We start from the raw sequence: 14,750 nt of genomic DNA, 5'->3' as shown, positions 1-14,750 counted from the left end.
ACAAATCATTTTCAAGATATTTTCTTGACTATTTTACAAAGAATTATATGTTATAGTGATTCAACACAAAGTAATTTTAATTTTTTCCCATTAATTTCTTATATATTAATTCATGAAGTTAAAAATAAATTAAATTATTCGATATATAAAAAGTTTTTTTCGATGCTCGATTCCATAAAAAATCAAAAGTTAATTGAATCATTAATTAATGATATTTTATTTAATTTCGAATTATGGATTAATTGTGATTCAAATGCATTACTAAAAATTGTTATAAATTGGGAAACAATTTTGTTTCCAACTTATCGAAATTATTTTCCAAGTTTAGGTAAAATTCTTTCAATGATTCGAACATATTTTTGGTATCAACCAATCGAAAAGAATATAATTAAAGGTACAATTGAATCAACAAGACCAAGATCAACTGATTTAAATATTGATTTAATTCGAGAACATTTTCATAATATTTTAGTATCTTATTGTAATAAAACATTTACAAAAGAAAATGCTTTTTTAATGATATCTCATTTAATGTGTTGTAATGATTCAAAAGGTTTAATTTCATTGTTAAATACATTTTTAGAAATCATTAAAACAAATTCATTTAATTCTGAAGAGAAATATGAAATTTGTAAACTTATTTATTCACAATTTTTACCTGATAAAGATCGATTAATCTTAACAATTAAAATTATTTATTATTTAGATATCGAACATTTTAGTTTACATTTAGAATCGTTAATGTCATTAATGAATGAAAGATTTTTTAAGGATTCTATTTATCAAGAATTAATAAATTTACTTCCTGAAATTCCTTTAGTTTATCCTTTATGTATTTTATATTCATTTAATAAAAATGAATTTGATTTAGTAATTAATGCATTAAATTCATTAAAAATTAATGAAAATTTAAGTAAAATAATTGTAAATGATCCATTTTGGTCATTTACACCTTTATTACTTATTTCTTTTATAAATAAATCACAACGAAAATTAATATTAAATTTTATATTTAATATTATTAAACAATCTTTTGCTTATAATATAATCGATACATTAGTAGCTATGATTGATTTATTAACTTCATTATCATTTCCTAATATTGAATCATTTAGTAAATCTTTATATAGATTATTATATGAACATTTCCCTGAAAAAGGAATGTTTGAACGATGTTTTAAAAGTATTGTATTACATTTAAATCATCAAACATCAGAAGCAATCATAAATATATATAATAATTCATTATTTTCTAATAATGAGCCTATTTTAAATGAAAATAATAATAAAAATTTAATTCAAGTAAAACATTTCTTTGATATAATTCGAATATTTAAAGATTTACCTATGTCTTCAAGTTATACTTTTTCATTTTTGTTAAATAAAAAAGGAGAATTAGTTAATAAAAAAATGATATTTATGTTATTACAAAATAGTCCTAACTCTGATGGAGGTAAATTATTATTTTATAAATCAATTTTAAAGTTTATGTTAGAACATTCATTATATAATGAAAATGATTTATATCAAACGCAATCAAATTTAAATGAATTCATACCAAAATACTTAATTATAGTTGGCGAAGGTTATTATAATCGAATTCTTAATTTTAAAGAACATGCGATTCAACGATATAATGAAAATATAATTTCTGCATCTGATCTTTTAATATATGAAAAACTTCAAATCTTTAAAAGATCTGAAGAATCAATTAATAATTATATAAATATACAAATGCAAAATTATTATAAACAAAATAAAAAGTTCAGACATTTGATTCTAAATCAAATAAATTGTATTTCACCATTAAAACATAATATTAAAAATCAAATGATATTAAAAGTTAATTCTAAACTATGTAATAACTTAACTCGACCATTTATTAAAACGACATTTAAGAAAGAAAATGATTTAAATCATCAAAATAACAAACAAATTATTGATAATGATAATAATACTAATTATATATATTCATTTAAATGTATTAAAGTTACTCTATTAAAAGATTATAATACTTTATTTAATGTTACGAATGATTCGATACATTTAATTACTAATAAATCACATAAAGTTATAAAATTCGAAAATATTAATATAATACTTAAAAGACAACGATTTCATTTAAAGAATTCATTTGAAATATATTTAAATAATGGGAAAAGTTATTTTCTTGATTTCTCACCTATAAGTTCAACAACAATTATTGATTTACTTAATAATTTATTAACAAAACCAATCGAAAATATATCAATTCCAGAATTTATATCTATTTCTGGAATTACTAATAAATGGGTAAATAATGAAATAACAAATTTCGAATATTTAATGTTATTAAATTTATATTCTGGTCGTACATTTAATGATCCTTCATTATATCCAATATTTCCTTGGGTTTATAATGATTTTATATGGTTAAAAAACTTAAGAGATATGTCGAAACCTGTTAATTTTCAATTTTCAACAGAACCTAATATCTTATCAATAGCACCTTCAAACCCTACAATAATATCATATTTTTTATCCAATATTTATCCTTATTCTGAATTAAAAGAAAATATTTATAAAGAAAATTTACTGATTTCAGATCACATTTCGTCGATGAATAAAGCATTCAAAGAATGTTCAGAAAAATCAAATTGTTTTGAAATTACACCAGAATTCTTTTATTCACCAATCTTTTTTAATAATATCGAATTACCATTAATTAAAACAGATGAAGGAACACGGAATATGACATCTGATGAGTTTATATATTTACAACGTAAAGCACTTGAAAGTGATGAAATTTCGAAAACACTTGATTTATGGATTGATCAAATATTTGGTATTGATTCAATTGAACATAAAGAATTTATACCAAATCATAATATTTATTCACAAACACTTTATGAAACAATATGGGATTCATCGAATAATATAAATCCGGAAATAGTTACTAAAATATTATCAAAATGTGGACATTTATCAACGCAAATATTTAAAGAAAAACATCCGAAAAAAAATTTAGAACATAAAACATCAATGATAACTAAACAATATAATTTTAATTTTAATCAAAATGATATTATAAACGTAGTATTTATTTCATCTAATAATAATATATTTAAATTTTTAGGATTTTGTTTAAATCGTTCAATCATTGAAATCCAAATTAATATTAATAATCCGAAAGAACAAATTATTAAACAATTAGAAATAGAATGTATACCGAAATCATTTGATATTCGGATAATTAATGAAGGATTTTTATTTATTAATTCGAAACAATTAATTATTGAAAGTTTAACAATTTCGAATTCGTTTTCATATAAATTTGGACATATTATAAATGTTGAATATTCGGGAAATTATTTAGCGATAATTAATGAAATTGGAAATGTTTCTATTATTGATATGCGAAATAATGGTAATTTGATCACAAGTATATTAATCTTTAATGATTCTATTTCAACATATTCATTAAATTCGATATATCAAATTATTATTTTTGGTACAATTGAAGGAAATATTTTATTATATGATTTTAAATCTAATTTAATATTTAATATAAATATCGATTTCATTCCATTAAAAATAATTATTACGAATTCATTTTGTTTTATTATTATTTATACAAATTCGAATTTGATTTTAATTAATAGTAATGGAAATATTCTTCAAAAGAAGAAAATTTTGATGAATATTTCATATTGGTATACATGGAATAATGAAAAATGTATTGATTATTTATTAATTATCGATAATAAAAATCGATTATATACATGCGAAGCTTTTTATTTGAATATTTATGATCCAAGAATTTCATTACAATCAGAAGTAACAAATATAATTTATATTAAAAAACATAAATCATTAATGATAACAACAAAGAAAGGTAATGTGAAAATTATTCCTGAAACAATAATTTTGAAAAAATCATGAATAAAAGTTATAGAGTTTGTTTTTATTTTTATTTTAAAAATATGTAATTCTTTGGAATGGTTAAAGAAAATTGAAAGCGTATGGAGAAAAATACATAATACAATTTAAAAAATGAAATTATTTGTATATTTTGAATTACCACTTATGGAGAGCTTTAACTATGTTTGTGTCAAAGATAAAAAGACTTTAATAGTAAAGAATCACGAAGACCACTTCTTTAAATAAAAGTAAACAAGTCATAAAAATTTTTTATTTTAATCATCAAAAAAAGAGGTGGGGAAGAACTTTTTGAATCCCTTATAGATACAGATATAAGATCACAGGCGTGAAAGGATAAAAGCGCCGTGATTAGGCGTTTTTGGTGAGCAACATAGCTTTAGTGTTTGCTTGGAGAGCTCGGTACCGAGGTTAATTAAAAAATCACTCCAATTCTGTATTAAACATTTTCAAAATCATAATTTTTGCGCATGGATAAATGCTTTTATCAAATAGTAATTTTTAATTTAAAAAGTTTAAATCTTAACACAAACATTGAAATAAGATTATTGTCTTGTAATTTTAACATAAATATTTCCTTGTAATGAATTGTTCATATTCTTTTATAACAACAACAAGATTTATGTTATACAATGGGTGATCTCTCGCTGAAGGCTTGTTTGGTATCTTCCAAAAAGTAATGCTTAAGAAGATTCGCGATACACATGGAAAAACAATTGCTCAGGTTGCATTAATATGGGAAACACAGAGAACTTTAGCATTTGGTACTTCAAAAATCACTGAGAAGAAATGAACGAAATTGCTAAATTAGATAAAATACATATGGAAATTTGGAATTGGAGTGATTTTAGAATTATGCTCAACCATGTTGAGGAGAATATCTAAGAAATGTTTTTTGCGAACATTTGATCTTCGAGTTGATTTTAATATTGTTAACAATATATGCTTTATTTCCATTTCTTATTGAAAATGAAGATTTGATGTTTGTAGAAGAGGAATCTGATTTAAAATTTTCATTTGTACTTTATTCACGAAGTACATTTGTTATTTCTGTGTAACCTTTTTGATGTGCAATTTGAATTGCAGTAAAATATTGTTAAAACATATTCCAAACTATTAAAACATATATAAAATTATTAAAACATATTCCAAATTATTAAAATGAATATCTTTTGCATTAACATCAATTCCTTTATCTAAAAGTAATTTTAATATTCCTATATTATTATTTCTAACTGCTATATGAAGTGCTGTTTCAAATTATTAAAACATATTCTAAATTATTCAAATGAATAGTTTTTGCATTAACATCAATTCCTTTATCTAAAAGTAATTTTACTATTTCTATATTATTATTTCTAACTGCTATATGAAGTGCTGTTTCAAATTATTAAAACATATTTCAAATTATTAAAACATATTCTAAATTATTAAAAAATATTCCAAATTATTCAAATGAATAGTTTTTGCATTAACATCAATTCCTTTATCTAAAAGTAATTTTACTATTTCTATATTATTATTTCTAACTGCTATATGAAGTGCTGTTTCAAATGATTAAAACATATTTCAAATTATTAAAACATATATAAAATTATTAAAACATATATAAAATTATTAAAACATATTTCAAATTATTAAAACATATATAAAATTATTAAAACATATATAAAATTATTAAAACATATTTTAAATTATTAAAACATATTTCAAATTATTAAAACATATTATAAATTATTAAAACATATTACAAATTATTAAAACATATTCCAAATTATTCAAATGAATATTTTTTGCATTAACATCAATTCCTTTATCTAAAAGTAATTTTACGATTTCTATATTATTATTTCTAACTGCTATATGAAGTGCTGTTTCAAATTATTAAAACATATTTCAAATTATTAAAACATATTCTAAATTATTAAAACATATTCTAAATTATTCAAATGAATAGTTTTTGCATTAACATCAATTCCTTTATCTAAAAGTAATTTTACTATTTCTATATTATTATTTCTAACTGCTATATGAAGTGCTGTTTCAAATGATTAAAACATATTTCAAATTATTAAAACATATATAAAATTATTAAAACATATATAAAATTATTAAAATATATTTCAAATTATTAAAATATATTTCAAATTATTAAAACATATTCTAAATTATTCAAATGAATATATTTTGCATTAACATCAATTCCTTTATCTAAAAGTAATTTTACTATTTCTATATTATTATTTCTAACTGCTATATGAAGTGCTGTTCCAAATTAATAAAACATATTCCAAATTATTAAAACATATTCTAAATTATTAAAACATATATAAAATTATTAAAATATATTTCAAATTATTAAAATATATTTCAAATTATTAAAACATATTCTAAATTATTCAAATGAATATATTTTGCATTAACATCAATTCCTTTATCTAAAAGTAATTTTACTATTTCTATATTATTATTTCTAACTGCTATATGAAGTGCTGTTTCAAATTATTAAAATATATTTCAAATTATTAAAACATATTATAAATTATTAAAACATATATAAAATTATTAAAACATATATAAAATTATTAAAACATATTCCAAATTATTAAAACATATTTCAAATTATTAAAACATATTCTAAATTATTCAAATGAATATATTTTGCATTAACATCAATTCCTTTATCTAAAAGTAATTTTACGATTTCTATATTATTATTTCTAACTGCTATATGAAGTGCTGTTTCAAATTATTAAAACATATTTCAAATTATTAAAACATATTCTAAATTATTAAAACATATTCTAAATTATTCAAATGAATATATTTTGCATTAACATCAATTCCTTTATCTAAAAGTAATTTTACTATTTCTATATTATTATTTCTAACTGCTATATGAAGTGCTGTTTCAAATGATTAAAATATATTTCAAATTATTAAAACATATTATAAATTATTAAAACATATATAAAATTATTAAAACATATATAAAATTATTAAAACATATTTCAAATTATTAAAACATATTCTAAATTATTCAAATGAATATATTTTGCATTAACATCAATTCCTTTATCTAAAAGTAATTTTACTATTTCTATATTATTATTTCTAACTGCTATATGAAGTGCTGTTTCAAATTATTAAAATATATTTCAAATTATTAAAACATATTATAAATTATTAAAACATATATAAAATTATTAAAACATATTCCAAATTATTAAAACATATTTCAAATTATTAAAACATATTCTAAATTATTCAAATGAATATATTTTGCATTAACATCAATTCCTTTATCTAAAAGTAATTTTACTATTTCTATATTATTATTTTTAACTGCTATATGAAGTGCTGTTTCAAATTATTAAAATATATTCCAAATTATTAAAACATATTATAAATTATTAAAACATATATAAAATTATTAAAATATATTTCAAATTATTAAAACATATTTCAAATTATTAAAACATATTCTAAATTATTCAAATGAATATATTTTGCATTAACATCAATTCCTTTATCTAAAAGTAATTTTACTATTTCTATATTATTATTTCTAACTGCTATATGAAGTGCTGTTTCAAATTATTAAAATATATTTCAAATTATTAAAACATATTATAAATTATTAAAACATATATAAAATTATTAAAACATATATAAAATTATTAAAACATATTCCAAATTATTAAAACATATTATAAATTATTAAAACATATTCTAAATTATTCAAATGAATATATTTTGCATTAACATCAATTCCTTTATCTAAAAGTAATTTTACTATTTCTATATTATTATTTTTAACTGCTATATGAAGTGCTGTTCCAAATTAATAAAACATATTCCAAATTATTAAAACATATTTCAAATTATTAAAACATATTCTAAATTATTAAAACATATATAAAATTATTAAAACATATTCCAAATTATTAAAACATATTATAAATTATTAAAACATATTCTAAATTATTCAAATGAATATATTTTGCATTAACATCAATTCCTTTATCTAAAAGTAATTTTACTATTTCTATATTATTATTTTTAACTGCTATATGAAGTGCTGTTCCAAATTAATAAAACATATTCCAAATTATTAAAACATATTTCAAATTATTAAAACATATTCTAAATTATTAAAACATATATAAAATTATTAAAATATATTTCAAATTATTAAAATATATTTCAAATTATTAAAACATATTCTAAATTATTAAAACATATACAAAATTATTAAAACATATTCCAAATTATTCAAATGAATATATTTTGCATTAACATCAATTCCTTTATCTAAAAGTAATTTTACTATTTCTATATTATTATTTTTAACTGCTATATGAAGTGCTGTTCCAAATTAATAAAACATATTCCAAATTATTAAAACATATTCCAAATTAATAAAACATATTCCAAATTATTAAAACATATTTCAAATTATTAAAATATATATAAAATTATTAAAACATATTCTAAATTATTCAAATGAATATATTTTGCATTAACATCAATTCCTTTATCTAAAAGTAATTTTACTATTTCTATATTATTATTTTTAACTGCTATATGAAGTGCTGTTTCAAATGATTAAAATATATTTCAAATTATTAAAACATATATAAAATTATTAAAACATATATCAAATTATTAAAATATATTCCAAATTATTAAAACATATTTCAAATTATTAAAACATATATAAAATTATTAAAACATATTTTAAATTATTAAAATATATTCCAAATTATTAAAACATATTCTAAATTATTCAAATGAATAGTTTTTGCATTAACATCAATTCCTTCTTTATCTAAAAGTAATTTTACTATTTCTATATTATTATTTTTAACTGCAATATGAAGTGCTGTTTCAAATTATTAAAACATATTCTAAATTATTAAAACATATTCCAAATTATTCAAATGAATAGTTTTTGCATTAACATCAATTCCTTCTTTATCTAAAAGTAATTTTACTATTTCTATATTTTTATTTTTAACTGCTATATGAAGTGCTGTTTCAAATTATTAAAACATATTCCAAATTATTAAAACATATATCAAATTATTAAAACATATTGCAAATTATTCAAATGAATATCTTTTACATTAACATCAATTCCTTCTTGTTTAAGAAGTATTTTAACAATTTCTGTGTGACCTTTTTCAGATGCTAAAATAAGTGCTGTATTAAATTTTACAATAAAAATTTAAATCGTATTTTAAAATATCAAATTGTTTTAATAAAATTTCAAAAAAATTTTCAAACACTCCTCTTTAAATTAATATATTTATGATTAATAAGGTAGTTAAAAAATTCTTCCTTGATAGAAATCTCTGAAATCTCCAAAAAATTTAGTGAAATCTTATTATTTCCGAGGAAATATAAAAAAATAAAAATATTTCCTGTTCTAATAGAATTGATGATATGATTCTTATTGATAATCATTCCTTCTTCTTTTAAAAATGAAAGAAGATCAAAATTATCATGTAAAATACATTCTTTTCCTAATTCTTCTAAATTATTATCATGGTTAATTTTATTTTCATAAATATATTTAAAGATATCATTTCGATGAAACATGATTGCTGTTTCATATGCGCTATCAAATGATGAATGATTTTGCTCACATAAATGAATGATTTCTTCATTTCCACCTGCAATTGCATATTTACCTGTTTTATCTAATTTAGACCCATTCATAAGTAAATATTTAAAACATTTAACTGAAGAAAAAAATGCTGCATAATCAATTAATCTAACATTTCTTTGATTAATAAATGAACATCTTTCATAAAGCGATGGTTTAATTGTTTGATTAAAATCAAAATTTGTTTGTGATGATATTTCTTGAAGTTTTTCGACTTCATCATTACGAATTATTGTTGCGATTTTATTTGGATTGTGTCCATTCTTAACATATTTTTTTATGAATTCTTCTTCTGAAACATAATGTATATAAAAAGGATTATTTTTATTTTGAATAATTTTTGGTTCTATTAATTTACTTTCAATCATTTTTTCAATAAAATAATTTGATTCTTCGTTATTAATTGTTAATAAAAACTGAGTAACAACATTAATTAAGGTATTATTCGATTTTATTTCTGCTTTCTGTAAATACTTGATGCATAATTTTTCAAATCCTTTGGAAACAAAATATGAATAAATAATTCTGCTAATAATGTGAAGAAATGAAATTGGAAATTCTTGAGAAAAGTATTGAAAAGAAGATTCGACTGACTGATCAATATTTTCCTCATTTAAATCGAAAATAATTCTCTCAATAGCTTGCAATATTTGAAGGTTTTCGTTGTATTTGATAATCGCTTTACTTTGGTTTCCTCCCACTTGAAATAAATTAAATAAATTTTCAGGTTTGAGAAGAATTGAATAAATTTATTTAGTTTTTGTTTGTTTTTTGATCGACAAAGGGCAATATTTTGTGAGAAAATCTGAACAAAACTGAATACCAAATTGGCATAAATTGAGTAACCGTTTACGTCGGGGTGCACCAATTCACACAAAAATAAATTTTAGCAAATTTTTTACATGATACAACGCCGTAATTCCAAAGTTACCTTTTAGCTATAGGTCAGTGTGTCTAGGACCTAAGTAACTTCAAAGGTTATGATGGACTTTTGGACACAAAAAGATTCACAAATGGAACACATTCAATTTATTATGATGATATGTTTTATAAAGTTATGTTCCATGTTGCGCCTTTGATGCCTACTGATTCTACCGGCAAAGGCATTGCCCTTCTTAACCAAATGGATAGCAATAATGGCAGATGTGATCGCAAGAGAAACGACTTCAAGAGAATACGCTGAAGGCGAGCTTTTCGCTGAGATGATGGGATTCATCAACGACAAGTAGAATTTTATGGAATTTTGAAATAAATAAAAATTATTGCGTTATATTTATGAAATGTAATAAAAGAATTTCGTTTATTTATGTAATTGGTATAACGGCATCTGCTGCAACGCCGCATTGGTTGTTCTTGTTCATAGGGACATCTTCGCCCCATGAAGTTCCACATGTGTACGAACGATCCAATAATTTGCAGTACGATAGTACGTCAAATCTAATACAATTGACTGCATGACCAAGTTCAGAAGGTGAACGACGACATAAATTTGAGAAAATATTTAAAATATCTTTAAACTAATTTGATACTCATATTGGAAAACGCCATCTATATTCCTACAACACAATGACTAAACTAGCGCCCTCACTTAGTATTGGCATATAAAAAAATATAGCAATTTATGGTTTCCAACGGTTTTTTAAATGTGGCAACCGTTAGCTCCGAAAATTGTAATGGCATTTTTTGCATTAGCATTGTTTCACATAAATTACGACTTATGGAATCGATATCAAATTGTGGCATTAGGCCTTATAAAGAAAATTTCAATTGTAAGTGTTTATTGAATTTTTCACTTTCAGTAGAAGGTTTAAAAAGAATTAATTTTAAAAATTATGAAAATAATTTCGAGTTTCGATTTCAAAATAATAAAGTATTAAAAGTACCTGACTTCCTTGCAGAATTTATTTCACCTGTTGTTTCAAATATGAAAGCTAAAAACCCAAAAATGATTTTTTTAAAAGTTGACGAAGTTGTAACAGATGAAATAATTCATAAATTAGAGAATTTATTACATGGACAAAGTGTTAATATTATTGATTTGAAAGATCCACTTATCAACATTTTTAACCATCTTAAAAATCCAGAACTTATAGAAAAATTATCTCTTGAAATCAATAATGACAATTTAATAAATATTCTTCACACCAAAACGAAAGCAGGAGTTAATATTGACAAAGAAATTGAATATGGAGCAAAACATTCTGAAGAATTAAAGATCAAAATTTTTCGTTGTCACAATTAGAATTGTTTTTGAAATGTGATAAACTCAAACTTTTAAATGAAAAATCATTGCTTGATTTTGTTATTAGAAAATATCAACAAAATCCAGAATTTTATGTCTTATTTAAATATATTCACAGTGAATTTTTAGAAGAAGAAGATTCTGATAGATTGACATCCATTATTGATTCAATTCCGCCAGATAAAATCGGTGATCTGTGGCCTGCGCTTAAAAAAATTCGAGGCAAAAGATCTGACGAAGAATTTCTAAAGAGATTTTTACCTTTTCTATCTAAATATGACGGAACAAATAAATTTAATGGAATTCTTGATCATCTCACAAAACAAAGTAATTGAAATATTATAACAAATGGAACAATTGAAGTGATAGCATCTTCATTTATCAATGATAAAAGATATCCATTAAGCAGTATTGTACAAGATGAAGGATATTTCGGTACACAAAACATTGTAAATCAATTTATTATATTCGATTTCAAAGATAGAAAAGTTTCTCTCACTGCATATTCATTAAAATCTTCAAATAATTGGGGTCCACAATATCTTAAAAGTTGGAAATTGGAGGGTTCTAATGACAAAAGTAATTGGACAATTCTTGATGAAATATCCAATAATGGTTCACTAAATGGATACAGTAAAGAAGCATTTTTTGAGATTCAAGGAAAGCAAGAACAATTCCGTTATTTGAAGCTAACACAAACTGATAAGAACTGGTGTGGCACCTACTACCTTACACTGAACAGAATCGAATTCTTTGGAAGACTTATGAATTAAACAATATTTCGTTTCAATAAACACTAAAGAAAATGTCAAATTCGCATTTTTAAACTTAAAAAATATCCATTCAATCCAATGCTATTCTTTAATGAAAATATTTTTTTATAGGCTATAAGAATGTTTTATTATTTTATCATTTAACACATTGAAATAAACCAAATATCATTTTTATTTATTAAATAATTTCATTTTTTAATTATTAATATTGTTCTTTTCTATTTTTTCCAAATATACCAAAATTTCATCTATAAATGCTCTAATAAATATTTGAAATCAAAAATAATATTTTGAAACAAGAAATTATTAAATTAAATTTTAATTAAAACAAATAAATATCTTCAACATTAATAACAATTCCTTTTTGATTTAATAAGTATTCAACAACTTCAATATTTCTTGATTCAGATAAAAATGCCAATATATCATGCCGAACTGAATGATCTTTAAGAAAACATTCAACTAAATAAATATTTCTAATAGTTGCTGCTTCATTAATAATATAATCATTGATTCTCATTTCTTCTTTAACTAAAAATGAAAATATTTCATAATTATTATATAAAATACAAAGCTTTCCAAATTCTTCTAAATAATTAATTTCTTATTATCATAAAAATAATGAAAGATGTAATTTCGATGAAATTCAATTGCTGCTTCATATGCATATTTAAATAATGAATGATTTTGTTAGTATAAATGAATGATTTCTTCATTTCCACCTACAACTGCATATTTACCTGTATCTTCAACGTTTGCATTATTTATAAGTAAATATTTAAAACATTTAATAGAAAAATGCTGCATAATCACATCTTTCATAAAGTGATGGATTAATTGTTTGATTAAAATCAAAATTTGTTTGAAATGATATTTCTTGTTGAAAAATGAACCAGCAGACCTGAAGAAGAAGAAATGGAATTCTATGACTACGACAACGAAAATCTTCCACCTATCCAAGCAACTGTTTATTTGTCACACGCCTAAATAAAAATTCGTTTTTGTAACGTTTTGACTTTCATCAACATTTCCAATTAAAACTTCATGCATAATTTAATGAATTTCACTCCAAGTCGAATATGGAACTTTTGTCTCAACGTTTGAGCAAAAGAATGAAAAAACCAAAATCACAAATTTAAAAATTAAAAAACCATTGGTTTTTTATTTATCCTGTGGAGGAATATTTGACGTTCCTTCTGTTTCCAATTGCTTTTCCACCACTTTATTCAAGCCTCTTTTCCATAGCTCGTGGTTTTTTCCAAGTACATAATATAGAGTACTTCTTTCATATCCTTCACCTCCCATATAATTTAATTGTTCGATTACTTCATCCAGTAAAATTGCTTTTCCTGTTGCAATTGAAAATCCCAATCCTGGATTTAATATATTCATGATATGAATATGGAAGTGATAATGCGATGGCTGATAATGAATATATATTCTTAATTCATCAGGATGAACCGAATATTTCGTGGATATAACAGCTTTAATCTTTCTCATCAACATTTTTAACCATGGTTGATCCTTTGGTTTCAAATCACGTAATGAATGAATGTCATTTAGATATACTATGGCAATTAAATACATGGAATCTAAATCAGAGCCATTCCATTTCATTTCTAGTAATATGACGAAACTGTTGTATATCATTTGGATCATATTCTCTGTAAATCTCACGATCAGATTCGGCTCCTTCATATAAGATGTTGTGAACCCATTTTAATCTTATTTCTGAGCACATCTCTTTGATATGAGATTCAACAATTTCATGAGAAACTTCAGGTGTTTCTTTTATGAAATGGGACTTTTGTTTTCCATATTTTTCAATATGAGTGGCTTTGGCAGAATATATCAATATTATCTTAGCAGTGGGATTATGTTCCATGTCTTGCTCTAAGATAGCTAACCCCCAATGATAAATATCATTTGTTTTATTCTCTTTCAAATCTTCTATCGATTTAATATCTGAAAATTTAGCTTCACTTGTATTATCTCCATCTTTACTTTGCTCAAAAGCATTATCATTTGTATTGAAATGAGTCTTTTCCAATAATATAATGACATCCTTTTCATCTATGGAACCCAATAAGAAAACGCTTTTAGTTTGTGGAATCGAATCAAGGATTCGAGAGAACTTCCTTGGGTT

The sequence above is a fragment of the Histomonas meleagridis genome, assembly GCF_020186115.1.
Source record: "Histomonas meleagridis strain 2922-C6/04-10x chromosome Unknown contig_146, whole genome shotgun sequence".
Taxonomy (NCBI): domain Eukaryota; phylum Parabasalia; order Tritrichomonadida; family Dientamoebidae; genus Histomonas; species Histomonas meleagridis.
The sequence above is the reverse complement of the archived record's forward strand: the minus strand, read 5'-3'. Positions refer to the sequence as shown.